Source organism: Anolis sagrei, chromosome 4, assembly GCF_037176765.1.
Source record: "Anolis sagrei isolate rAnoSag1 chromosome 4, rAnoSag1.mat, whole genome shotgun sequence".
Classification (NCBI taxonomy): Eukaryota; Metazoa; Chordata; class Lepidosauria; order Squamata; family Dactyloidae; genus Anolis; species Anolis sagrei.
The window spans coordinates 193,043,819-193,068,717 of NC_090024.1; the positions used below are offsets into that span (position 1 = coordinate 193,043,819).

Genomic DNA, 24,899 nt, shown 5'->3' on the forward strand with positions numbered 1-24,899 from the left:
TCCCAGCCAGCTTACCAGCTGTTAGGAACTGTGGGAGCTGAAGCCCAAAACATCTGGAAGCCCAAAGGTTAGGAACCACTGACTTAGAGTATAGCCACACTGCAGAAATCATGACAGTTTGACACCATTTTAACTGCCATAGCTCAATGTTATAGAACTCTGGAATTTGTAGTGAAGATGCACCTGACTGAAATATAATTTTTAATAATTGTTAGAGGGATAATTTCTGTATTAAATGGTCATTTTGAAATGTGGTTCAGCAACACAACAGAGAAGGGAGAAGAGAAAAGTTAAGAATGAGCAGCCAGCTTTACAAACAAAGGGACATTCAGGACTCATTCAAGTCAAGGGTAAATTCAGCTTGGGAAGTAACAGATAAAGATAAGACAGTTGCAAACTGAATAAACAATAGGTCTCAGTCTGAAGAAACTTGGACATGCTCAGCGCAGGAACTGGGAGGGACAACCAGGAGATAGAACTGGAAGGAGTGCAATTTTTCTGCTTCTTGGCAGGGGTTGGGCTGGATCGCCCATGAGGTCTCTTCCAACTCTATGATTCTATAAGTTGAGAGGTGGGCCTAAAAGAAATGAATGTTAGTGTGTTTCTGTGTGATTGTCTGTCAGCTGTATAAATACTACCATTTTCTTTGTTCTGTGTGGTACACCTGGCTGTTCCAGGAGGCACCTGTTAATTTTCTACTGCAGTAATAAAACTTCTGTAATTTATAATCTCATTCCTGATCTTAATTGCAAAAAAGGCCAATAATATTTAAAGGAAGGGCTGCTTTAACAGTAGTTTGTGAAAGCAGCCCTTCCTTTAAATATTACTGGCCTTTTTTTTTTTTTTACAATTAAGATCAGTTTGTGAATAGATGCCAAAGTATGACAGGTTGTATCGAATAATATGTATCTGCTGTAAAACAAACAATGTATAACAAATGTATTAAACCATGATAAAATAATAAAAAATATTTTTTTAAAAAACAAAACAAAACAGTAGTTTGTGAAAATATTTAGCCTTCTCTGTCAGGCACCTCTGGGGCTACAACAAATGACAAATCCCAGAATCCTATAGCATTGAGTCATGGCAGTTCATGGCAGTGGTGTTAAGCTGCTATAGTCCTACAGTGTGACTCATACCATTAAGGTGCTCTGTGACAAGGGCAGGCACAAAGGAAGCTGCCAACATATGCTGTATATGAACTGTGATTTTACAGGGTATTACATGGTATTTTGGTCAGAGTCTCCCTATTTTTTCTTCTGGCCCATTCAGTCATTAGGAAAGAATAAATTATAATCATGGTTGAGTGTGTTCTACATCAGTGTGTGTGTTTGTGTGCTACACATACATGCACACACACATTTAAGTGCAATCAAAGCCCTAATTCAACTTACTCCAAATTCATCACCATAGACAGATAAATTCTATCACACACATGCAAAAATAGAAAATGCATAATTTATTCTACTTCTGCTTCTTATACAATGCAATCAGAGGTAGATGTAGTGCAAACCACTCTGTCCCATCCCTCCCTCCCTGACCTTGCCTGAAAAAAATCAACCTGCTCTTGGAATTGCATAGTTAACTAAGCATTCTGTTAGTTTTAGGCTCTGAGAGATAATTGATCAAATTAAAAGGGTTTTAAAGAGGGAAAGGGAAAGTGTCATGACTACTCACATGTGGCCTCAGTTCCTCAAACCTTCTCTAGACATACACTGAGCCACTGGACCACCAACTTCTTCAGGACAGAAAAATGCTCAAATATGCTACCCCCTCCACAAAAATGTAGATACTCTATGACATTATTTATACACTCCACTAATTCATCATCCCCATCCCTTAACTCCAAAATACTCCAAAACAAACTAAAAATATAGGAAATTCAAAAAAGAATTCAACTTCCTGAAGCTCTTCCACAGTCTACAATTATACCACTATGATTCCATTTTAACTGGTATGAACACATTTATGGAATCCTAGATTTTGTAGCTTAGGGTGGCACTAGATCAATTTCACTAAGAATTATAAATGTCTCTCATTAACTAAACTCCAAATTGTCATTTAAGGTAAAATCCTAGTGCTACACAAGGTACTCTGCTTTCATTTTGAGTATTTTTTTCAGCTGGAAATGCAATGCCGCACCCTTCTGTTGTGGGTGGGTGGTAACTGGCCCTTGGTTCATTGTCTGGTCTGATTTAAAATATAAATCTAGACAATGAAATCTGAAGCAATATAACACTAAAATCCAAGCAAAGAACATGCTCTGGAATTAAACTAGTCAGCAAGCATTGAATGGAATACAACTGAATGGAATCATAGAATCATAGAGTTGAAAGAGACCACATGGGCTATCTAGTCCAACTCCACCATGCAGGAAAAGGACAAACTATCCCAGACAGAAATACTAATCTAGACACTATACTCCTTTTGATGCAGCCCAAAATCCCATTGGCTTGTTTTAGCTGCTGCATCACACTGTTGGTTCATGTTCAACTTGTTGTCCACGAAGACTCCAATATCTTTTTCACATGTACTGCTGTCGAGCCAGGCATCACCCATCCTGTATCATTGCATTTCTTTTTTTTTTCTGCCTAAGTGCAGTTTCTTACATTTGTCCTTGTTGAAATTCATTTTGTTATTTTTGGCTCAGCCCTCTAATCTGTTAAGGTCATTTTGAATTCTGATCCTTACCTCTGGAGTATTAGCCATCTCTCCTAATTTGGTGTTGTCTGCAAGCTTGATAAGCATGCCCTCTAAACCTTAATCCAAGTCATTAATAAAGATATTGAACAGTAATGGGCGCAGGACTGAACCCTGCAGCACTCCACTAGTCACTCCTTTCCAGGATTAAGTGGAATAATTGGTGAGCACCCTTTGGGTTTGGTTGCTTAACCAATTACAGATCCATTTAATAGTTGCATTGCCTTGCCCACATTTGACTAGTTTGCTTGAAAGAAGATCATGGGGGACTTTGTCAAAGGCCTTACTGAAACCAAGATATGCTACATCCACAGCATTCCCTTCATCTACCAAGCTTGTAATTCTATCAAAAAAAGAGATAAGATTATTCAGACATGACTTGTTTTATTAGGTCCTCTTTTTTCCCTTCTTGAAGATAGGGATATCTGCCCTCCTTCAGTCTGCTGGGACTTCTCCTATTCTCCAAGATTTCTCAAAAATTATTGCCAGTGGTTCTGAAATGACTTCTGCTAGTTCCTTCAATACCAGTGGTTCTTAACCTGTGGGTCCCTAGATGTTTTGGCCTTCAAATCCTAGAAATCTTAACAGCTGGTAAACTGACTGGGATTTCTGGAAGTTGTAGGCCAGAACACCTGGGGACCCACAGGTTGAGAACCACTGTTCAATACTCATGGATGTAGTTCATCTGGTCCTGAAGACTTGAATTCATTTAGAGTAGCCAGGTATTCCTGGATTACAGTAGAGTCTTGCTTATCCAACATAAACGTGCCAGCAGAATGTTAGATAAGCGAAAATGTTGGATAATAACGAGGCATAAAAGAAAAGCCTATTAAATATAAAATTATGTTATGATTTTACAAATTAAGCACCAAAACATCATGTTTTACAACAAATCAACAGAAAAAGCAGTTCAATACATGGTAACATTATGTAGTAATTACCGTATTTACCAATTTAGCACCAAAACATCGCCATGTATTGAAACAGCTATGGATCCGGGTGGGAGGCAGACTGTGTTGGATAATATACAATGTTGGATGAGCATAGGTTGGATAAGCGAGACTCTACTGTACTTCTTAACTTATTTTGGGTTGCATTTCCCCTATTACCTTGTCCATTCCATATTGCTTAGGTTGAACACCAATCCACTTTTGGGAGACTACTAAGGCAAAGAAGGTGTTGAGCAGCTTTGCCTTTTCCCTATTAGTATTTTACCACCTTCTCCATGCAGAGGTCCCACTGTTTCCTTTTTCTTCCCTTTTCTGCTGACATAACCAAATAACCTTTTTTTTATTGGTTTAATCTCTCTGGCAAGCCTAAGCTCATTTTGTTCCTTAGCCTTACAAACCCTTTCCCTACATATGTTTGTTATTTGTTTGAATTCCTCTTTGGTGATTTCCCCCCTTTTCCATTTCTTATGCATGTCTCTTTAAAATCTTAGCTTAGTTAAAAGTTCTTTGGACAACCATTCTGATTGTTTTACACTTCTCCTATTTTTTCTGCTTGCTGGCACTGTTTGCAATTCTGCCTTCAATATCTCAATTTTAGCAAATTACCATCCACCATTAACTTTCTTCTCTTTTAGTATTCCTGTCCATGGAATAAGTCTCAGTATTTCCTGAAATTTCCTGAAGTCAGCACTCCTAAAGTCTAGAATGTGTGCTTGACTTTTCTTAATTTCACCCTTCCTTTGTATCACAAACCCCAGGAGCGCATGGCCACTCTCACCTAAGAATCCCACCACTTCCACTCCATTGACCAGATCTTCAGTGTTGTTTAGGGTCAAATTCAGAATAGCAGATCCCCTTGTTGCCCCTTCTACCTTCTGGACTATAAAACTGTCTGCAAGGCAAGTGAGGAATTTATTGTTGTACTCTTATCCAGAGGCTCTCAACCTGGTTTCCATGATTGAAGTCTTGCATCTCTTCACATGTGTAAATATTTTGACATATAATGCTACTCCACTCCCTCTCCTGTTCCATCTGTTTCTCTGAAATAGATGATACCCCTCCATTACTACATTCCCATTATAGGTCTCATCCCACCAAATTTCAGTTATGCCTATTACATTGTAACTGTTTTTATGGTACTAAGAGTTCCAGCTCATCTTGTTTATTTCCTATGCTTTGGGGATTAGTGTAGAGACATCTAAGTCCATGTGACATTCCCATTAGCTGTTTGAGATTATTGTCCCTTCATAGAATCATAGAATCATAGAATCATAGAATCATAGAGTTGGAAGAGACCTCATGGGCCATCCAGTCCAACCCCCTGCCAAGAAGCAGGAACATTGCATTCAAATCACCCCTGACAAATGGTCATCCAGCCTCTGCTTAAAAGCTTCCAAAGAAGGAGCCTCCACCACACTCCGGGGCAGAGAGTTCCACTGCTGAACTGCTCTCACAGTCAGGAAGTTCTTCCTAATGTTCAGATGGAATCTCCTCTCTTGTAGTTTGAAGCCATTGTTCCGCGTCCTAGTCTCCAAGGAAGCAGAAAACAAGCTTGCTCCCTCCTCCCTGTGGCTTCCTCTCACATATTTATACATGGCTATCATATCTCCTCTCAGCCTTCTCTTCTTCAGGCTAAACATGCCCAGTTCCCTAAGCCGCTCCTCATAGGGCTTGTTCTCCAGACCCTTGATCATTTTAGTCGCCCTCCTCTGGACACTTTCCAGCTTGTCAATATCTCTCTTGAATTGTGGTGCCCAGAATTGGACACAATATTCCAGATGTGGTCTAACCAAAGCAGAATAGAGGGGTAGCATTACTTCCTTAGATCTAGACACTATGCTTCTATTGATGCAGGCCAAAATCCCATTGGCTTTTTTTGCCGCCACATCACATTGTTGGCTCATGTTTAACTTGTTGTCCACGAGGACTCCAAGATCTTTTTCACACGTACTGCTCTCGAGCCAGGTGTCCCCCATTCTGTATCTTTGCATTTCATTTTTTCTGCCAAAGTGGAGTATCTTGCATTTGTCACTGTTGAACTTCATTTTGTTAGTTTTGGCCCATCTCTCTAATCTGTCAAGATCGTTTTGAATTCTGCTCCTGTCCTCTGGACTATTGGCTATCCCTCCCAATTTGGTGTCGTCTGCAAACTTGATGATCATGCCTTCTAGCCCTTCATCTAAGTCATTAATAAAGATGTTGAACAGGACCGGGCCCAGGACGGAACCCTGCGGCACTCCGCTCGTCACTTCTTTCCAAGATGAAGAGGAAGCATTAGTGAGCACTCTCTGTGTTCGTCCACTTAACCAATTACAGATCCACCTCACCGTAGTTTTGCCTAGCCCACATTGGACTAGTTTCCTTGCCAGAAGGTCATGGGGGACCTTGTCGAAGGCCTTACTGAAATCCAGGTACCCTACATCCACGGCATTCCCCGCATCTACCCAGCTTGTAGCTCTATCGAAGAAAGAGATCAGATTAGTCTGGCATGACTTGTTTTTGATAAATCCATGTTGACTATTAGCAATGACTGCATTTGTTTCTAAGTGTTTGCAGACCGCTTCCTTAACAATCTTTTCCAGAATCTTGCCCGGTATCGACGTGAGGCTGACCGGACGGTAGTTGTTTGGGTCATCCTTTTTTCCCTTCTTGAAGATTGGGACCACATTGGCCCTCCTCCAATCTGCTGGAACTTCTCCCGTTCTCCAAGAACTCTCAAAGATGGTTGCCAATGGTTCCGAAATGACTTCCGCTAGTTCCTTCAATACTCTTGGGTGTAGTTGATCTGGCCCTGGTGACTTGAACTCATTAAGAGCGGCCAGGTATTCCTGGATGACTTCTTTCCCAATTTGGGGTTGGATGTCCTCCAATCCCTCATCCACTCCATCTTGCTGAGGTTGAAGACTCTCTTTTTGTGAGAAGACCGAGGCAAAGAAGGCATTAAGTAGTTCTGCCTTTTCCCTATCCCCTGTCAGCATTGCCCCATCTTCTCCTCGAAGAGGTCCTATCGCCTCCTTGTTTTTCCTTTTTCTACTGACATAAGAATAGAAGCCCTTTTTATTGTTTTTAAATAAATACTGTTTGCGATCTTGGTACTTGTTGTGTTTGTCCAAACCTCTCTTTGGCCTTTTGTCTGTTCATTCCAGGCCTCATAAACTACTGTTCCCAAGGATAATGTCACTCTCCCACACATAACCCAGTTTAAAATCCACCTAATCAGGATTGCCAGTCTCTGAGCAAAAACATTCCTTTCTACTTCTGTAAGGTGCAGCCCATCTCGTGCCAGTAGGCCATCTTTCTGGAAGAGCAGACCATGGTCCAGGAAGCCAAATGTTCTTCCTGACACCATCTGTGGAGCCAGTTATTCACCTTTACCTTTTTCTTGCTCTTCCTGGGTTGTGTTGTACAACAGGGAGGAGAAATGAAAAGGCCACCTGTACATTAAGAATGTTTAGCTTTCTTCCAGTATGTACCAGTATGAACATGAGCCATCATCATAGTCAACCTCTGCACTTTGGCTTCAAAAATACTGACAAGTCTAGTATTATATCCAAGATTATTCTGGTTTTGAAATGAAAATATTGTGTTTCCATTTATGGGTCTGTGGATGATTCTAGAATGTAAAAAACTTTCAAAGTTCATCATTATTTCAGTGACAAACTTTCCATGGAGTAATTTTTAAATGCTCAAAGCATTCCATTAGTGCTCCCCACTCCAATTAGGTTTTAAGTTTACCCTTGTATGAGTGAGCAAAATTGGGTTCATAGTAATGCTGTAATTACACTTGTTTGGAGATGACTTTACTTAGAGTAGGACCTAAATTCCATGAGACAACTCCAGAGGAAATGATGTCCTTTAAAAATTGTGTTTGAAAGGGCACCAAGGCAGTAATTTCAAACAGCTCTGTTTGGTGCACTGTATGCAAACAAGAATTAAATTCCATGAAATGTTCATGACACTAGAAATGGCTGACAAGTGCATGTTATGCATGTTAAGTGCCAAAAAGAGGAAAAAGAGAGAGCTCTCCTTACATGATGGCTGTTGCTTGGCAACCTAGGTGAGAGATACAACTCTCGTCCTCCTCTCACCACCATCTATTTACATTCTTCCTCCTCAAAGCCAAGAGAGTCTTCTGTGGTGTTGAGGGCAGTGAAAGAGGGCAGGTTCTGCCAGACTTTATTGAAGATGCCTACCTGCAGTAATTATATGCCCAACCTAGTCATTCTGTAAACAAACAAAACAACTATACTTCTGGTCTGAGAAACCTAGTATGACTTGAATATTTTCCCATCTTTATTGCATCCATCTCTGAATAGCTGTAGCACAGCTCTAGTTACTGAAATGTTACACTGCTCATTTAGCATTTCATGGAACTGGAGATATTCACTAGTTGGGCCAAGGCTTTCCAAGAGCTCACTTTGCATCTGTGAAGAAGGGAGGAATGGTTTAAAGCACATTTCTAAATGTGTCCGGTCATCCGTGATGATAGTTTTGAATACAACCATATTTAATGTTTGCTAAGTACATAAGTACGTTTCTTCAATTTAAATACACACATTTTTCCTATATAAATATCTCTAAGAATGGCATGCAATTTAGAATCACGGGTGTATTTTATATCTTTTTGTTGGCAGTGGTGGTACTGAATTTGGGGTGTATCTTACAATCAATGGCACCTGACAATTGAAGAAATAAAGTAAAAACGCTTAGATAGGGGAAAATTAGAATAAGATTTTCAAAGCAAACACATTGAACTTTGCAACTTGTGAATATGCATGCCTAAGGCATCCTAATAACAACAGAGCCTGTTTGATCTACGATGTTAAGCAGTGTCATCGCTGGTTAGTAATTGAATAGGAAGGAATAGGCAAGATGACATTTCAGTGTTCTCTGCCTAATAAAATGCTATGAAAGTAACACAGTTGCCATAGGTCAACAGGCAACTTTAAGACATACACAAATACATGTAGCTAAGCCTGGATATTATGTCAGTCTTGATTGTAGGAGAAGTCATTTTATGAAGAGAAAATGTAGATTTTTCCCATTTTCCCGAGAAAAGAGAAAGTGATCCTCCCTTCTCAAATCTTGTCAAAAGCTGGGGGCAGGCCCGTAGGTAGGATTTTGATTGGCGGGGGGGGGGGGGGGCGAGTCTGAGTGAAAGAGGGTCTACCCTAGCAAACCTTTTGTATTGTTACCCCAATACCCCCATGCATATGGGATATATTGAGTATGGTGATCAGATCATGATATGAATAAACATAACAATTTAAATAATGCACCAGTAAGGCCTTCTCGCGGGCCACCATGAGAATTTCGGGGGGGGGGGCTAAAACTCCTCAAGGCCCCCCCCCCCCCCCAGCTACATGCCTGGCTGGGGGCTATGGCAGATTTCTTGCCTGGTATTTCCTTTGCTTTCCAAACAGTACAATGGGGATATTGCTATCTTGAATAGTTACTTGCAGAAGTAACAAAATGGGCAATGAAAAAGCACAACACAGCTAAGGCTTTACTGGGCTGTAAAACCAATGTGCTGGATCTCCCTTTGTAGCATGGCAACCAAATCTCCTGCAGCAACGCTAGCTTTCCTAATCTGTATGCTTTGTCACAGCCTCACACCATCCACTGGGTGAGCACCATGGCAACACCATGGTCTTTAAACACAGGAGTTTGTGCTGTGATCGCAAACAGCATTAGGCAATTTAATTAAGAAGCTGGCAACAACAACAAAAAATAAAGTTGTCACTTTAGAGGCATTTTATTAAATTCCATTACACTATGAATCCCTGTAATCTCACTGGTTTGTTTAAAAGCAGAAAAGGATACGCCTCTTTCCTTCCACAACCCTTCGTATAATGTTTCAAAAGAACTAAAGATGGGAGAGGAGGGGCTTGGGATATCCTCATAGAATCAGTCAGCGCAGTGGCAATTTGATGGTACCACTGTGTTTGAACCTGGTTGTTAAAAACAACAATGATGGTGTTCCAGTTAGCAATAATTATTGCCTTTTACATTTCAGAAAATTCTTATGACTTGCACTCACACAAAATATAAAGCCAGAAGGAAGAATGGAAGGAGCTATGTCTGGAAAAATTATTGAAAGTATCCATCTAGCTGGAGAAGAGTTAGCATTGCTGTCCACTGCATTGCCCTGGACCTGTGTTTCTCAACCTTCCTAATGTCGTGGTGACCCCTAACCGTAAAATTATTTTAGTTGCTACTTCATAACTGTAATTTTGCTACTGTTATGAATCATAATGTAAATTTCTGATATGCAGGATGTATTTTCATTCACTAGACCAAATTTGGCACAAATACCTTATACTCCCAAATTTGATTACTCGTAGGGTTGGGGGATTGATTTTGTCATTTGGGAGTTGTAGTTGCTGGGATTTATAGTTCACCTACAATCAAAGAGCATTCTGAACTCCACCAATAATAGAATTGGGCCAAACTTCCCACACGGAGTCCCCATGACCAAAGAAAATACTGTGTTTTCTGGTGGTCTTTGGCAGCCCCTCTGACACCCCCTCACAGCACCCCCCCCCCCAGTTTGAGAAATACTGCCCTAGACTTACCAGCTTCATTTCACCCCTACTTGGAAAGAGAACTTGGGAAAGCTCTTTTTTGAGTTGGTGTAAGGGTTGGAATGCACCTTTCCAAATCTTACTTTCACAGGCAAATAGCTGGGAATTTGCAATTCCAAAATGTACTGTTTCCATGCTTTTGGTAGCTAATGTAGTGGGATTAGATACTCTGCAAACAGAGTTTGGAAATGTTATAAATACAATTCCAGAGACAAGATAAGTTAACATATTGCATGCAATATGGTTATGTGTATAAGATATATGGTATATCAAAGCATAAATAAATTTCCTGTTTGTACTTAGGTCCCATCTTAAAGTTATCTCATTATATATATGAAAAAAATCAGTAATACAGAACATTTCCGGTACAATGAATTTTGGATAATGGATACCCAACATGTATGTGTATGATTGCACATTTCATGTAAATGGAACATTACTCTGTATGGGGGAAAAGGAAGCTCAATCTTTGAAGGCTTTTAAACAGAGGCTGCATGACCATCTTTTAGGGATGTTTTGATTGTGCTTTTCCTGCATGGCAGGAGGTTGGACTAGATGGCCTATGTGATCTCTACCAACTCTATTATTCTATGATTTTATGTAAGTAAGCAGACAGTAAAATCTATCACAATTTTAAAGCTCAACAATATACCGTTTCTTTCCTGTAGCATTGTGAATGCTTAACACACAGAGAGGATTGGTGACTTAAATACAAGGGGAGTGTAGAGAAGAAAATAATAAAAATAAGATTTAAAAATAGTTTTATGCAAAGCTAAAAAACAAACCTTAGAACTGAAGAAAAGAAAAAAAACCCATCAAAGCAATGCTTTTCTACAATATTAATCCTATCTTAGGAAAATTAGTGGTGAGGGAATCCTTATGTCTATGAGAAAGTTTTCTGGTATGCTAAAATTGGCATTTACAGGTTTTAATCCTCTCCCTGAGTATCTAGAGGTGAAAGGTGAGCTGTTGAATGTAACTTGAGTTTATTGCATATGATTGCAAATATATGGACATGAATCCCAAATGCCAGAGTCCTGTCTCCCTTTCATACCCTTCATCAAACAAGCCTAGCCAGATAGTAAAAGTGACTAAATGTAATTGAGTAAGTGAGCAACAGATGGGTAAATGCTTTCTGCTACTTGCAATAGTGTGGGAGGACAAGGGCTGTGATTATTGGTATAAGATTAAGGGCACAATAATTATAGCTAGCAGCCGGAGAAGGGGAGAGACTCTGCTGCTATGCCAAAGAAAAGCCACCCGATCTTGCACGTGCTGACTCCATGATGATGAGAGGAAAGAACCACTACAAAATACAAGACAGACCTGTCCATGTCATTCCCGAAGAAGACTTTGTATCCATCAATTGGAAACTCTTCACCAAGAAGGAAAATTTCTTGCAACATGTACAATTCTGGCATAAAATTGTAGCCATAGTCAAGGATCAAAGGAATACAATGTAAGGACCACATTACATGGAGGCCGAGAAGCTGGAGGACAGTGGGGGAAACTGTGGGGTAGCATATCACTTTGTCCCATTACCATGATTAGTCATGGGATTTCTTACCATAATGTCTCTGCACTGTCCCTGCCTTTCTCCCGCATCCTCCCTGGCTCCTTCTATGAGGTGTTGGGTGTACAACCTACTCCTCAGGGCACTGTGTCTTTGTGATGCCAGCACACTGCTGGCACAGAGCCCAACAGAGCCTTACTGGAAGTAATCCTGCATCATCTGGAAGTAATCCTGCATGGGCTCTGGTGGACTCCATGCCTACAGTGTGTCTCCATAAGATGAGGTCATATGTATGGTCCTCACTGATCACAATAAATCCCATTAAGGATTGAAATAATATTTGAACATACCTGAAAAAATCAATGCTTTTGGATTTGGAACAATTAGCTATTTACAAGAAAAGTTGCCCAGGGGATGCCTGACTGTATTTACTCAGTCTTTGAGGAGGCTCTTTCCGTGTAGATGGAGGAGGCAAAATAATGATTTACCCCAAGGCAGCATTCTTGCACCAACCTTGTTTAATATCTTTAGTAATGATCAGCCACAACCACCACTCACAAAAAGCTTTATATATGCTGATGACTTTGGCCTAACAACACAAGCTTCAAATACTTTGAAACAGTTAAAATCCAACATACTAATGCCTTGAAAGATCTCTCCAGCTACTTCAAAGATAACCACCTGAAGCCTAACCCTGCCAAGACACAAGTACGTGCTTTCCACCTACACAACCCTGAAGCCAACAGGATATTGAAAGTCACCTGGGAAGGTCAAGAGCTTGAACACTGTTTTCATCCTAAATATCTTGGTGTCACCTTAGATCGAACACTAGCATATAGGAAACACTGCTTGAACACCAAGCACAAAGTAGCTGCACACAATAACATTCTGCGGAAACTTACTGGCAGCACATGGGGTGCAGACCCAAAATTAATAAGAACATCAGCCCTAGCCTTGTCTTACTCAACTGACGAGTATGCCTGCCCTGTTTGGCATAAGTCTGCCCATGCAAACCAGGTGAACATAGCATTGAACGAAACATGCCTAATGTTTTGTTCAATGCTGTTGAACCTACACCTGTTGATAAACTCTACAAGCTAGCTGGTCCCCCCCCCCCCCCCGATGTGCAACGGGAAGTTGCTGCTAAATGTGACAGAAATAAGGTTGAACATTGTGAAAGCCATCCACTACATGGCTACCAACCTCCTCCCAGTAGACTCAAATCAAGGAAAAGCTTTATGAGAACTACCACTCCTCTTGGCGTCCCCCCAGCAACAGCAAGGGTATCCCTCTGGGCAGCTAAACCAGGAAATCCCAACTGGATGGTCCCCCATGAGGTACTTCCTCCAGGGGCAAACCAAGAAACTTGGAAGTCTCTGAACAGACTCAGAAGTGGAGTGGGCAGATCAAAAGACAACCTGGCAAAATGGCACTACCTAGAAGAATCCTCCACCTTGTGTGACTGTGGAGCAAAACAGACAACTCCACATCTGTATGCTTGTCCACTATGCCCTGCCTCATGTACAGAAGAAGAATTGTTGGAGGCTACAGACAATGCCATTGCTGTTGCCCATTTTTTGGTCCAAAGATATATAGCTGCTTGCGTTCCTTCTATTTTTATCAGTTTTATACTAATTTATGCAATGCTTTTGAAAAAAAAATAATTTCTGAAAAACCATCAAGAACATTTTTTCAATCATTGAGAAATGCTGACAAAATGAATTCTGTATTATAAAGATCTTTACAATTCAAGACTTATGTTTTTAGTGAAAAAATGCATAAATTGATGTTTTGCACAGAAAATAATTTTTCTACATGGAAATATAATTTTCTGCATAGAAAACAGGTATTCTGCATAGAAATATTATTTTATTCACAGAAAAAAAAATGATTTTTTCCTGCATGCAAAACAATCACATGTAAATTTTGCACAGAAATGTCTGAAATTGTGAATAGGCTTCCAAAACCGAGGGTAATATTATACTCACATTTTGCTTGTAGGCTTTCCATAGATATTTAGCTAATGTGGACTAGAGATAGACCTTTGATCTGAACACACATTAGGTTCATTTCACTTTTACAAACAGTATATTCACACTTCAGGTTTAGAATCAAAACAAGATTACAGCCTAACCATTAGAAATTCATCCTTATTTTCAACATAGTGTAGTGTTATAGGATGATTTTTAGAGTGATCTGGGTAACATGACTTTGAAGGCGTTCTGAACTGGGCTTCCTGGCAGTTCAAGATATAAGGGTCATTTTCTTGTCTCACTTCACCAAAGCTCCACAAAGTGCCTTTCTAGTCCTTTACAGTATGCCCCTGAATACAATATAACATTGACACTCCTTTGCATTTTTATACTAAGCTCTTACAGAATAGATATTTCACAACTCACAGACCTCCTGCTGATTCCCAAAATAAGCTTTAGGCATTTAAAGCTCCATCCTGACAGCTACATTTGTCTGTAGAACTAGGATGGCCTAGGACAATTTTAAATAAGAATATTCTACTACATTATTTCTATTGCAAGCCATGACTTTTAAGCATCACGTCCAAAGATGAGTTGGTTATATGAATGCCGAGGTCAAGAAATGGAGTTAGCAGAGCTTGGCCTTTGACATTCACTCATAGCTGCAGTTTCAGGCTTTGATCTATGCTGTCTAGCAAGGGTTGTAGGAGTCATGTGAATTTGCCTGGAGCTCTTCTGATCTCAAAGGAAACCTGTTTCCAAATAAATATGCAAAAGGGTACAGGCTTAATAAAGCTGCCGTGGCAACTGCAGATTCATAGCTGAGTTCAGCTTTTTTCATTTATAATATTAACTTAATGAAGGAGACTGTATTCAGCTAGACTTCTAGCTGTTATAGCTGCCTGAGAAATGAATGTGCAATCACAATGAGGTTGACAGTACTAATAGATGGATGTGCTGAGTGTCAAGGTTTCATTAGTCAGCAGAGCGACCACTGTAATACTGACCCTTCCTTATCTGAATTAGATTTGGTTCTAGTGTTGCTGAAGTTGCAAATAGATAGACCCTGTGCTGCTCATGTTACAGTCACGGGAAACAATTGCAGACATGAATAGAGACCATGCATGACTTATGTGAGTGAGGGTATTTCTTGACCTGAGAACTACAAATCCGCAAACCCTTCATCTTATCAGGTTCTGCCTTTACTTTACTGACCCTCATCCAAACTAGTACAGCATCTAGATACAAGTCTAGCACCTGCACAGCCAGAGGCGGCCCTAGGTAATTTTCAATGGTAAGCAAACAGTATTTTGCCCCCCCCTAACCAATCATTGATATATTTTTTCTGTTCATCATGGGAGTTCTGTGTGCCATATTCGGTTCAATTCCATCATTGGTGGAGTTCAGAATGCTTTTTGATTTTTAGGTGAACTATACATCCCAGTAACTACAACTCGTATATGTCAAGGTCTATTTTCCCCCAAGAGTACCTCAAGAGCACCCCTGGGCAAAATCAACTATACTGCGAATGCTTACTTTGTGTAATGGGTTGAGCTGCCCCTGTGCACAGCCTCAGTTGACTCTGGTGACAAGGAGAAAAAGAGCTGGATCTCATCAGCATACTGATAGCACCCAACCCCAAATCATAACTCACTAACAGTTGCCAACCTTGGTATTATTAGCTACTCCTACTGGATGAAGTCTAGGATTGACCAGGAAGATTAGTATTCAAAGTGAAAAGTTAGGCATGGGGCTCAATCTGTGCCTTGAGATAGCAATTCCCTTTCAACTTATCCTACCTTACAGGGTTGTTATGGTATAATTTATTATGTTTTTCATTGAGTTTATATTAGAGGAGATGAGAGATTTCCATGGTTATCATTTAGGAATTGAAATGTTAAAATTCCCATTCATAAATACCAAGAGATCTAGAAGCAATTTAAACCAATAGAGCTTTATTTAGATTTCATTACTTTATATCTTTGCTTGATCTTGAGAACGCAGTGGGGATTGTACTTCCACAATCCCCTAGCCAGCATCTAGGCAACTGGTCATGCTGTGGTCTCTCTCTCTCTCTCTCTCTCTCTCTCTCTCTCTCTCTGTGTGTGTGTGTGTATGTGAGAGAGTGTGTGTGAGGGAGTTGTAGTTCCCAAAAGTAATTATTCCAAGTGGTGCTCTGGAGCATTCTTCCCTCTACATTAGCTACAAACATTCTTCCATATATTTGGGTCCCTCTAACTTTTTAGGGAAAATGCTCTACTCAGCATCATTAGTCTCTGGTTTTGGTTGTTTGAGGTATTATGCTGATTTTGATGGTTTTTTTTTTATATTGGTATTGTGTTTTTATGTCTTAAAATTAGATGCCAGTACATGTTTGGGAGATGAACTTTGGGCACTCTCCCAGTTTGGGGGGAAAAAGTAGGACATTAATACAAAAATGTGTGAGTGTGTATTCTGCATGCACCTGCATATTTCTGTGCATACTTCATGCACCCTTGTATTCATGAGCATTTTTGCAACTTCAGAACTGGTATCTTTTAGTATTCTGTTTTGACTGACTTCTTTTTCCCAAATGGATAAGAATTCTGTACCAGAGTGCCTGCTGGGTGCAACCTGACTTAAAAGGAAACAAGAGTAAATAGGCTGAAAGCATACATTTACATACTTTTTATGTTTGAGACCCATTTGTTTTAAACACTTAATGTCTTGCCATTTTTTCATTACATCTCCTGAACTTGATACCATGTGATGCTCTTTGTCGGTCTCTGTTTCTCCATGTAGCAAGGCTGATATTACTAATTCTGTTTACTTTAAAGATGCAAAAAAGGATGGGGGGGGGGGGTGCCAAGGAGTTTTGTTCAGTAAACAGCCACAGCTGGCTTTACCTTGTTATCTTGTAGAATTCTTAAACAGTCAAGAAGCACAACCAGCATCTAGACTGATTTGTTGTCTCTTGCCCTTTCTTTAAGTGTTGTTATTGCTGCTGCCAGTCTTCTTGCTCTTGCTTCTTTCCCCCCTTATCCTTCTTCATCTCTGCCATCAAAGGACTGGTAAATATTTTATTTGCTTTTGGTAACCTTGGGAATCTCACCAACCATTTAATATATTTCATACCTAGGACCCTTCTACACTATACCGAAATCCAGGAGGAAGCAGGTTAAAATAACCTGGTTTTTCCTGGATTTCAGTCTCCACCCCACACCCTAAGTTTAGGCTTACCTTTGGCAGATTGCATCCAGCCCCCCCGCCCCCCCCCCAAAAAAAAACCCCCATTTCTGCTCCAAAACTTACTGGAGAGGCTTACCAGCAGCTCAGGCTTCTTCTTACAGCCCTTCTGGCATGGGAAAGTGATGCATCATTTTGGGGGGGGGGGGGAATCCCCTCTTCCTCCCCCCCCCCACCTCTTGAAGTGCCATTTTTTTTTGCACCAGGAGTACTATAGGGAGAGGCCTGTGCTGCTGGTAAGCCTTTCTGATAAGTTTTGGGGCCCAAATGGGGGGCTGGATGGGAGGGAGTGGATGCCATCCCTCTCCTCTGGGCTTTTCAGAGCCCGAAGAAGCGGTAGGGTTGTGGAGAATTACCCCTGGGACTGTGGAAACAGTCCCTGAAGTCAGTCCCCACAGGTACAGCACCTCAACAAACCTGGACCTTTCAGTATTTGTTGCAGTTTTTCATTAATGTGGAGTAAACCAGCAATACCCAGTTTACTTCACATTAATTTGCTTTAACTGGAAATATCATTTGGATGCCTTCAGTAAAAGCAAGACAGGTTTCACATTAAAGGCCTGTCTAGAAGGACCCTTAGTCAACAAGGCTATCTGGTACCCATACACTACTAAGGAAACAGAAAGGCTAGAAGAGGAAATGTTCAACAAAACAAGTATGATTTCACTTTGGAGAGGAGATTACTAAGCAGCAGCAGAAAAAGCTGTCAAAGGGTACAGCTACACTGTAGAATTAGTCCAGTTTGACACAGCTTTTAACTGCCATGGCCCAATGCTATGGAATCCTAGAATTTATAGTATTTTGATGCACCAACACACGTTGGCATAGAAGGCCAAAGACCTTGTAAAATGACAGCTCCTGTAATTCCATAGCATTGAGCCAGGGCAGTTAAAATAGTATCAAACAGCATAATTCTACAGCATAGATGTACCCAAAGATGGAGCAACTCAGTTGTTTCTAATATCCACCATGTTGCTTGGCAGCCGAAGTGCTGCAGAAAAAGCTGTAAATGGCCATAGTTCTGTTGGAGCTTTATGGCACAGGTTATATGGGTGAGTCAAGTTTCAACCAAGTTTAGGAATTGCTCCACTACAACCTAAATTGGCAATTGAAAAACTTCTTATGCCATTGCCTTGCTGGCTAACCTCTGTCTTCCTTCTCCAGCAGCAAACTCCACAGTGACAAAACTTTATGTTTCTCCATTTTTATACAGATTCTCAGTCATACTGTCCTCCTGGTTCCCACTTCTCGGTTAGCAAAATGAGCACAATCATTTATTTAATTCACTCCTTTATCTGTATTGTTTTCACATTCATGATAACTGCTCTGGATTGTTTCTATGAGCTTCTGGCTGTGGAAGGCATAAAATTAGAACCCTTATTGTGATGCCTTGAAATCTGGGGAACCCTTTTCTAAAAGATAGCCATCATATTCCACTAAATGGAACCTGACATCTTATTTATCACAAATAACTTTTTGATAGACAGAAAACTACATTTTGAATATCTAAAGTTTGAATAGATGCTAATTAGATGTTTAATCATCTAATGAATTTAAATGCTAATTCTTTTAAATTGTTTTCATTGGTTCAAATTCAGTTTTAGAGTAGTGTTTCACTAACCTCTGCATAATTTAAAATTATTTTGTGCATTTTTTAAAAAAAATGAGATTGAAATGTTACGTTTTTAAAGATGTTCTCTTATGTTCTGAAACAGGTGTGGAGAAACTCCAAACCCCATAAAATTTCCCCATTTTGTGGTAGAAAACGGTTCCCAGAAGTAAAAATATTCCTGAAGGGCTCTAAAAGAAGGGTCGTGCATTTAAGTAATCAGATCTAATTTGCCAAATAGTCACTGTTGAATGTTTTTATGTTGAATGTTTTTATATTGTGTAAATGCTATTTTAGACTGTAAGTCGCTCAGAGCACCTTGGTGGAGAGCGACTAATTAAGAAATAAAGTGAAGTGAAGTGAAGTGAAGTAAAAGAAGCAGAACAGAAACAACTCATGCCCATAAATGCTATTGGAACTCCAGATGTTGTAATCAGATCTTGCAACTTCTGGTCAAGCTTTGGACAAAAAGACAAACACTGTCATCCAGTGTAGTTGTCCATGCCTGTCTTTAAAGGAGACCTAGACATATTTAAACAGATATATGACAGATAATAAATTGTGGAAAGTTCTTGGTGATATGGGGATACCAAGCCACCTTGTCTATCTCCTGAGGAATCTGTATAACAACCAAGTAGCAACAGTAAGAACAGACGACAGAACAACCGACTGGTTTAAGATTGGGAAAGGAATACGGCAAAGCTGTATACTCTCACCCTACCTAATCACCTTGTATGCAAAACACATCATGCAATGTGTGGGCCTTGACGAATCCAAGGATGGAGTTAAAATTGCTGGGTGAAATATTAACAACCTTTGATATGTAGATGATATCATTTTGATGGCTGAACGTGAGGAGGAGCTGAAGAGCTTTATACGAAGGTGAAAGAAGAAAATGCAAAAGCTGGATTGCAGTTAAACATCAAAAAAAGCAAGATTATGGCAACCAGACCGATTGATAACTGGCAAATAGAGGGAGAAAACATGGAGGCAGTTTTCTTTGACAGACTTTATATTTCTAGGCACAAAGATTACTTCAGACGCAGACTGCAGCCAGGAAATCAGAAGACATTTACTTTTTGGGAGGAGAGCAATTGCGATAAAATAGTGAAGAGTAGAAACATCACACTGGCAATGAAGATCCACGTAGTTAAAGCAATGGTATTCCCCGTAGTAACTTATGGATGCGAGAGCTGGTCCATAAGGAAGGCTGAGTGAAGGAAGACAGATGCTTTTGAACTGTGGTGCTGGAGAAAAATGCTGAGAGTGCCTTGGATGCAAAATGATCAAACCAGTCCACACTTCAGGAAATAAAGCCAGACTGCTCACGGGAGGGAAAGATAATAGAGGCAAAGATGAAATACTTTAGCCACCTAATGAGAAGACATGAAAGCTTGGAGAAGACAATGCTGCTGGGGAAAATAGAAGGAAAACGGAAGAGGAGCCGACCAAGGGCAAGATGGCTGGATGGTATCTTGAATTGATTGGAATGACTTTGAAGGAGCTGGGGATGGCCACGGATGACAGGGAGCTCTGGTGTGGGCTGATCCATGAGATCATGAAGAGTCGGAAGTGACTAAACAAATAAACAACAAGACAGTTAAAAATAAATAAATGGTAGATAGATGATAGAAAGATGGACAGACAGATGATAGATAGCGCTATCATCTATTGTATTTTCCGGTGTACAAAACTGGGAAAATACAACTGACTCAAACTGGAATAGAACCCTTTGGGAATCGAGCCATTTTTGTGTGTGGAAGAGCATGATTTTTCAGCATGGCTTGGAGTGATTATGAGAATGTGCTCATAATATAAGCATCTCCTTATGTGGGGAATGCAGGAGACCTTGTGCCATCTGCTTTTTTCTCTTAGTCCAAGTCACAGAGAAACATTGCTTTGTACAGCTTTGAGTTCAGTTGCCCATGGAATGTGTTCGGAAAGCACAAAAATGTTCAAAAATGAGAGATGCCTCAGATCATTACACATGGATAACCATGTGTGACTCTGTCCATTTTCTACGCAAAGAATCCTGGGAACTTTTTCTTTTCTTCTGGAACTAAAACCAGAAGACTAGCATGGGAAAACTGCATTTTTCAGTCTTGCAAAAAGGTAAAAGAGGAGATGGAGCAGCAGATGTCAAATGTGATAATATCTGATACCTAATTAGTTAATTGCTGGAGCCCCCAGTTGTGCAATGGGTTAACTTCTTGTGCTGGCAGGACTGCTGACTAACAGATCAGTGGTTCAAATCCAAAGAAAGCAGGTTGAGCTCCCTCTGTCAGCTCCAGCTCCCCATGTGGGGACATGAGAGAAGCCTCCCTAAAGGGTGGTAAAACATCAAACATACCGGTGTCCCCTGGGCAACATTCTTGCAGACAGCCGATTCTGTCACACCAGAAGTGACTTGCAGTTTCTCATGTTGCTCCTGACATGAAAAAAAAGTTAATTGCATAATTAAATAAAAGGTTGGGTAATATTAAAGACTTGGCTCTTGAATCTCCAGTTTTCACATGTCATAATCAGGCAGCAGATGAAGGTGCAAATTCTCCAATTTTGATGGGCTCAGCTCTGACAAAAGAAACAAACTGTGTGCAAATCTTCATGTCAGGTAATAGAACAGCAGCTGTAAAAGTTTGCAAGGATTAATAGATTTGTAGCTGCAGCTTGCAAATTCTCTCTTGTGGGCAGTTCGCTTTGAGCAGGCTCGCTATTTTGCGGTTTTTAAAAAATGAATTTAAAATATACAAGTAGCGAGAGAAGACTGTATATCCATTGTTTCTCCAGCGTAGATGCTGCCTCCTCCTCTTCTTCCTCCTCCTCCTTCCCCGATGAGGCCTTGCTCATCCCACATTTCCCCACAGCACCTCAGAGAAGAAGAGGAGGATGAGGTCTTCCTACCTGGCTCCCACATGTTGCCTCAGGCCCAGACTTCCATGTGGAGGTCGACCAGGCTTCTCTGTTGCTGCTGCTGCTACTGCCATAGCGGCTCATGGCCTGAGCAAGGAGCAGGGTGAGGCAGCCATCGCCCTGTCTTGGTGACCCCTCTGCTGCTGCTGGCCCTGTGAACTGCCCCTGCCCTGCCTCTGGAGGAGCTTGGCCTGGAAGAGGAAGACCATGAGTGAAGGAGAGAGCATGCTGGGGTCAGGAGGGGGGAGGGGAGACCAGCGTGCAGGGAAAGAAAGTTGGGAGAGGCATCAAGCTTGAGATTGTGTATGTGTGTGTGTATGTATGTGTGTGTATGTGTGTCTGTGTGTGTGTGTGTGTGTGTGTGTGTGTGTGTGTATATATATATATATATATATATATATATACTTCGCAGATTTTCACTTATAATGGGTGGTCCTAGAACGTAACACCCTCGATAAGTGAGGGAACACTGTATACTAATTTCTTTCTTACTTCCACTCTGCTAAGCATCCATCTACTGGGCAGAAGCAAGTAAGGCAAAATCAAATGTTCCTTAATATTCACTTCATTTAGGGAAAAGCCCCATTAACTAAAATTTCTGCCTTCATTCCGAAACAAGAAAATATGTTCTCCCTCTCTCTCCTTCCTTCTCTTTCTCTATGTGTTTGAATGACAAGTTCTGAGCAACTGTTGTTGGTGGTTTATGAATAATGCTTAAGGACAGCCATCTGAACCACCTCTAGTCTTGCCCAGAAACCTAAGGGCTTGGGATGATGCTGAATTGGCAACCAGAATGGACATTTCTTTTTCACTGCATATTAAAATTATGCTTTCTCTCTGCAGATGAGCCTGTCTTATAAAATAAAAAAGAATTAGGCTGCAACAGATTACATCACATTGTGTTTTAAGAGCTTTACAGATGGCTGAGTTCTGATAAGACATGAATTCCAAAGCAGCTTACTTCTGCCACAGAATATAATACCTGCTTTCTAGCATTGGTGGCACCATGAGGGTTTAGATATTTATAAATGGGAACATAAGTAGCAAAAGCCATCCAAGAGAAAGACTGCTGGGCTGGAAAGGAAGCAAGGGCCCTCCTGGGATGCCTTCTTTCCTTCACTGTGGAAAAAAAGACTCTGAAGAGAGGGGAATAAATAGAAAGAAGACAAAGTGCCCTTTCTGAGCTTTCCATAGAGATTTTATTTAACAATATATCAAGTTCTCTGTGATCCCAACATGATCAATAAGGACAGAAATAGCCAATAGAGGCGGAACTTTGAAAAGTTACTTTTCTAGACTATGGCTCCCAGATTCCCCCACCCACCCACTTCTATCAAAGTCACTTGCCATGCTGGCTAGGGAAATATGTAGTCAAGAAAGGAAACTTTTCTAATGACTGGCTACACACCAGTGGTGACTGATGGCTTCCATGTCAGCAGAACAGTAAATCTGCTTTAGATTTTAGTCTGCATTTTAAAGGACCCATCCAAATTGGAGGAAGGAATACCAGTGATTTAAGATATGCCGAGTATATCACATTACTAACAGAAGATAGCAAAGACTATCAAAGAAGGGGAAGGATGAAAGTGTAAAGTCAGAATAACAACTGAACATTAAGAAGCAAATAATGTGTTGTTTTATGTATTCAAGTCACTTTTGGTTTATGGTGTGCTTTCATGGGGTTTTCTTGGCAAGATTTCTTTAAAGGAGGGTTTTCTTTGTTTTCTTCTGAGGTTGAGAGGTGGTGAGTGCCCAAGATCACCCAATGGATTTAAATAATAGTCACCAGAATCATAGTTTAATACTCATACCATTACACCACACTGGCTCTCTCACAAATAGTTTACATACATTTAAATAAGATGGCAAAGACTTTGACATATTTTATACCTTGACAATTACTGTATATACTCGAGTAAAAGCCTAGTTTTTCAGTCCTTTTTTTAGGCTGAAAAAGTCTCCCCCGGCTTATACTTATATGTTATTTATTATTTTACTTTGTTGTTGTTATTATTATTACATTTATTATTTTATTATTGTTGTTATTATTACATTTATTATTTTACTCTATTTATTATTGTTATTGTTACATTTATTATTTTACTGTATTATTATTATTACATTCCATTATTTTACTCTATTATTATTATTATTATTATTATTATTATTATTATTATTTTACTTTATTATTATTGGAGGACATGTAAGCATATTTACATTGAAGAAGGTTAGAATAATGGTTTAATCAAAGTTGGACAGTCTTATCTTGAATTACAATTTTATGTAAATATTCAAAAACATTTAACCTACTGATGCCTAAATTAATATAATTTTATTGGTATCTATTTTTATTTTGAAATTTATCAGTAGCTGCTGCATTTCCCATCCTCGGCTTATATTCGAGTCAATCCATTTTCCCAGTTTTTTGTGGTAAAATTAGGTGCCTCGGCTTATATTCAGGTCTACAGTCTACAGTCAAGGAATCAGAAAAAAAGGCTAGGATTTGAAAAGGCAGCTATGAAGGAACTAAACAAGATCTCCAAGTGTATTATTTAATGTCAAAGTCAAAATTATCTAGGAAGAAAATCAACTCATTTGAAATGTGGTGCTGGAGAAGAATTCTGCAGATGCCACAAATAGTCCAAACCCCCAATAAGTGGGTCCTTGACCAAATCAAGCCTGAATTGTTCTTTAGATGACTAAACTGCAAATGTCGTATTTTGGACATATCATGAAACAACATTACTCACTAGAAAAGACAATGATGCTTGGTGAGGTAGAGGACAATAGAAAAGATGAAGATTGTATTACAGACAGATTAAATCAAGGCAGCCACAACTTTGGACTTCATCACATGGGCTTTTTGCCCATTCTAGGATGCTGCCAAGATACAGCTAGGACAGAGCCCATCACATGACACAGCTAGTTCCAGCAGGGCTCCATGCTGGCTCTGTGCACAATGCATCTTGGCAGCATGCTAAGCCCGGAGAACACAAGTGATTATCCATGTTCTCGTAGAGCAAGCCAGGGACAGAGCATGATCAAGCCAGGAACTGATAGGTTTCCATGTGGGATGGTAAGGGGCTGATGGTTTCCAATGCTACCCAAATGGCCTCCGGCTCAAGGAACTCCATGTGATGAGGTCCTTTAAGTCTACAAGACCTGAGCAGGGCAAGTGATGACTGGGGATCTTGATGGTCTCTAATTTATAATTGTTGTGTGCCTTCAAGTCATTTCTTAATTATGGTGAACCTAAACTGAACTTATCCTGAAATTATTTTGGCAAGACTTGTACACAGAGGGTTTGCCTTTGCTTCCTTCTGAGGATAAGATATTGTTACTTGTCCAAGATCACTCAGTGTGGATTCAAACCCTGGTCCTACACTATAGACCTACTCGGACACTGTGATCAGCGGAGGAGGCCCTAGTCTCAGT

At 40.2% G+C, this 24,899-nt stretch overlaps 1 protein-coding gene across 3 annotated transcripts in view; it reads right to left on the reverse strand.

Moving 5' to 3' along the window:
• LRRN2 (leucine rich repeat neuronal 2) overlaps nucleotides 1-24,899 on the reverse strand; it is a 213,565-nt gene that overhangs the window by 60,039 nt on the left and 128,627 nt on the right. The window contains exon 1 of one of the 3 annotated variants that reach the window (XM_060772972.2): nucleotides 21,456-21,474. The exons of the other annotated variants lie outside the window; for them this stretch is intronic. The gene's annotated coding sequence lies outside the window, so the exon portion shown is untranslated. Of the gene's footprint in view, nucleotides 1-21,455; nucleotides 21,475-24,899 lie in introns of those variants that run through there. 3 annotated transcript variants of the gene reach the window in all.